We start from the raw sequence: 4,556 nt of genomic DNA, 5'->3' as shown, positions 1-4,556 counted from the left end.
TTGTTTTCTGATAATTATCCAGCTATCTTATCCATGGTGCATTCAGTCACTAAAACGGGAACATGTTCTTCCAGCATGAATTTAACTGCAGAACTCCAAAAATGTACAATAACAATCTGGCTCTGTTGCTATGGAGATGAAGCTGTTCTGCTAATAGAGTGAATGCTCTGGTAACTGTCAAAACATTTCATTGAATTACATCCCACCACTACGGTGGCGTGCGGCAGCCCAACGTGCTGCTGCACTCCCCTCACCCGGGACTGGATCCCTGTATGGGCGACGGACTGCTGCATGGGTTGCACGGCATGGAGGATGTTGCTAGGATTATTATAAATAGAGCTGGTGTGTTTAAACTACTTTGTTAAGGACAATTGCCAGCTGTTTACTTATATGTAGCCTATATTTAATTTATCTTAATAGATAGAAACAACACACTACTTTAAACATTCCCTGGTGAACCTGTACTTGTGATGATGCATCGTTGGGAATAAAATATTGGAATTGGAAGTAAGCTTTGTTTGTGTAATTGGAAATCAGGCCAGCTTGGATTAAAATAGCAAGTGATCATCATCAGTCACCACACTTTCCTTCACAAATGTTGAACACTGTCCTGATTCTTGTTACATCTCACACCCTTGATAAATACTCCCATTAGGCCTGTATGGTTAATCTGGAAACAACCGAATTAAATAAAATTATGTTGTTTTTAAGAAAGGAGAGACAAGTAGCAACTAGTGTAAAATAACATGACCCGTGGGTTGGTTTTCCTCCTGTCTTCTCCAGTTTTTTGAGTCACCAGCTGCCACTGTTGTGTTTGCATGGGTCCTGCAGTGTCCTCCCACCATCCACAAAAATGCAGGTCAGGTGAACTGAAGGCTGTAAATTGGAATAGCTATGACCCTGAATAGGAATAAGTGACTATGGAAAATTTATGAATGAATGAATAATATAATGACTAAATAAAATCTTTGGGGATATTAAAAATCAAATACATATTTTGCAGCACCATAAAAATCTGATTCCACCCTTTGGTTTTGGTGAGAATTGAATTTTTACATATTTTGTCTCTCTAAATGCCAGAGGAATACCAGATCCACTTAGTTTATAGCAGTATGCTGTGCTTTGAGCAAGAAATGAAATCGATTGTGTGTAGTGTGTAATGTGTTGGGTACAATTTAATGAATAGCATAACTAGCTAAGTGAATGAATTAAATAAATAAAGCTCTACAGAGGATCTCTTTTGATTTAAAAACACACTGGTGCATTTTAATTTAAGATTACACTTCAAACTGTCTTTAGCTCAGGAAATGGGACAAATCAAAATAAATCTATTGTCCTTTGTGAATTTGTGTGTGTGTGTGTGTGTGTGTTTGCCTTTAGGTTCAACATCAGGAGGTTGCCCTAAGCGTTTCCCGACAGCTCAAGGCATCCTCTCTTGCCTGTCTTCTTCCCTGCATTTCCTGTCTTCCTCTTTTCTTTTTGCACTTGTATGCCCCGATCCTTGTCTGTCTCCTTGCAGGGTTTTTACAGTAAGTCCCAAACTGTTATCTATATTGTCTTTAAAGGATTGACCCATTTGTCATATCATATTCATATAGACATGTACACTTTGAAGAAACATAAGTATAAACATAGACACATCCAGCTTTCAAAAGAAGGAATTTGCTGTTTCACCATACATCCAAAGATTTTGATCTTTGATTTTTGATCAGATGTTACTCTGGTTTTTGTATGTTGTTTGTTAAATAGTATGACCAAACCAGTTTAAGACAAACTCCACGTCTCTATGATGGATTAGAACACCTAGAACCTTGTGTACATTTCAGAGAAAACAATACGACGTCGCCTTCCTGTATTGTTTTAAATTCACTCTTTTCTCCTCCTTCTCTCCCTTTCTGTCCCATTTCCCCATTTCTCCTACTTCTCCCTCCATCTATCCTCATGTTCTCTCTCTTTCTCGCTCCCTCTCTCGTTCAGTGCCAGGTCCTGATGGTTGGTGGTTCCCTCTCTCCAGATGGCCCACTCTGATCATTTATTGATGACAGGAGAACAGAGGAAGGCCTACCCAGCTGCTGCTGCCTGGCACCCCGCTCAGTGTGCACACACACACACACACACACACACACACAAATAAACACAAACACACATATTCGCGCAATGACTCACATGCATGCATGTAGTTATTGGAATAGACTCACACCCTGTCGCACATACAGACGCACGCAGACAAATTTTTTCCCTTAATCTCCTTTTTGCAGTGTCACACATTTCTGCATTACTCTCTTCTACTGTCAGGCGTGATTCTGTGCTGCACTTTTGCACTCTCTCCCTCCCTCCCTCCACCTCTCTCTTCCTGCCTCCAGCTCTCCTTCTTTCACCTCCTGCTGTGGTGTTACTGACTCTGTCACACAGGAACAGACAGAAGGAGAGACAGAGGGTGGGAGAGGGAGAGAATGTGAGAGCTTGAGAGTAGTGTGGAAGGTTTTAGAATTTGAAAATGCTATAACTATGAATATGCTGCAGTTTATGTAAAAATCCTCGCTTTGAAAAAATGAGAGCTTTTTTTATAATCAGAAATATCAAAGAAATATTTAAAATAAAAGATTCTACTATGTGACCACTGCAAGTTGCTCGTGATGTTCAACATCCCTTCAGCCCGTGCGACTCATCCAAAACACTGACTGAGGTTCAAACATGTATGGCTGAATCTCTCAGATGTTTTCCTCTAACTCCATCTTAACAAGCAGCACTCTCTCACCATGGATGTTTGTCTTTCACCAACATCCAGGCTCTCACTGGCACCGGTCAACCTAAAACGCAGCGGTGGTGGGTGCTGAGCCGAGCAGATAATACTACCTTTATTCAAATCTCAGGCCACACCTCAATTCTCATGATGGACTGGTCTGGACATCTTGAAAAAATGTTTAAAAAAAAACAGTAGTGCAAACAATGTAAACAAAACACAAGATGAAGAAACAAGCAGCAGGGGTCTGCAACTCCTGTTACTGCCTATGGGGAACTGTTCCTGTGTACTTGTGGAAATGTAGTGGAAAAGAAGTTTGCTTTATGGTTATTTACTGATTCCCTCTGTTCTCCCTCCCATATGTTTTTTATCCAGTTTTCTTTGTCCTCTCTTTTGTTCATCTCATCCTCTCCCAAGTCATGACAGTCCAAAAGTTTTCAGGCAGAACTAAATAACAAAGTCAGAATACAATGAAGAGAGTCAAATTCTCTATGGCAAGGCAGTTTTCAAAGCATGGTTATTTTAGTTTTAGGTTGTGTGAAGGACACATGGCATGCATACTTCTGCCATCCAGGGCCGGAGAGATTTCTCTGCAGTCCTCTTAGATCCAAAATTCACTAAAAAAAACTTACTGACATGATATCCTTGAAAGAAGAATATAGAGACTGTGAGCAGTATTTTTCTGTATGTCCAGGTTTTGTTACACGGAGCCCAGCATAAACATGTGTCCTTCCTGTGACTGTGTGATAAATAGCCTGAACAGGGCATGCTGCGACTTTGAAGTTACACATGGGAGACTGCTGTGATATACAGCTGGCTTCAGATGGGGTACCCCAAGAGATGCATGAAAACACACACAAATGCACACATGTGAGTATATTCCGTCATACATCACACACAGACACACAACAGCAACCCCCGGAGGTGTTGTTGGTGCCAACACACATTGTTACACATTGTTGTGTGTGTGTGTGAGGGAGAGAGAGAGAGAGAGAGAGAGAGAGAGAGAGAGAGAGAGAGAGAGAGAGAGAGAGAGAGAAACTTGAATCTAGGAATTAACTAGAATTAAAAGGTAAATTGGACTGACAACTGCCATCTAATTTGTTAACTCAGCATGTGGTATGTAGCATATTTGCTGTACTGGGAGAAAAATAACAGAAACCATCTCATGATTTACCAGTTGCTCAAGATTTGAATTTTAAATATAAATGTTGGATTTTGAATGTAACATATATAAAATATATAAATGTAGTTTTCCCCATAAAGATTTGCCATCAAATGGCAGCATTTTATTAAGAACTTAAGCAAGTATAATAATTCTCCATACCCATATGCCCTGTGATGTAAAACGTGATCAGACCCTAATTATTGTATGTTATATACCAGCAACACTGCATAGTAGAAAAAATGCTGTAATCTGTGCAGGCTCATTCATCAAGAGCATGGAAATGCACCTCTAGGTGGCACTGTCATCATGTGAGAAGCTGAATGGGTTGAATTGCTGTGATGCAGTTACAGCAGAATTTGCAGCAATAATCATTCAGTCATAATATAAAAAATACTTTGTGTAGACAGCAAGTATGTTTAACTTGGAGAAAGGGACATTCAAATGTGTTTTCTTATAGCCTCCCATCACAAATCAAGGACTTAACAGACAAAGAGCCCAACTAATCAATGACACAGAACACAATGATGCCGTAGAATAGACAATAAAATGAAATAGTTTGTTCTGCCCTCAAACACAGGATGAGTGTAGTATACTGAAAAAACATAAAGGCCAGTTATTGAGATAGCCCTCAATAAAACCCTACCA

General features: G+C 39.9%; 1 long non-coding RNA gene across 1 annotated transcript; it reads left to right on the top strand.

Moving 5' to 3' along the window:
- The first annotated feature begins 217 nt into the window (after positions 1 to 217).
- LOC122881655 lies at positions 218 to 2,565 on the top strand. The gene is made up of 4 exons (XR_006379201.1): positions 218 to 342; positions 784 to 859; positions 1,381 to 1,529; positions 1,978 to 2,565. It is a non-coding gene; the product is annotated as an uncharacterized LOC122881655 (long non-coding RNA).
- The last annotated feature ends 1,991 nt before the right edge of the window (positions 2,566 to 4,556 follow it).

This window comes from Siniperca chuatsi, linkage group LG9 (assembly GCF_020085105.1).
Source record: "Siniperca chuatsi isolate FFG_IHB_CAS linkage group LG9, ASM2008510v1, whole genome shotgun sequence".
Taxonomy (NCBI): Eukaryota; Metazoa; Chordata; class Actinopteri; order Centrarchiformes; family Sinipercidae; genus Siniperca; species Siniperca chuatsi.
Note: the sequence above shows the minus strand (reverse complement) of the source record. Positions and strands in the feature narration are given on the sequence as shown.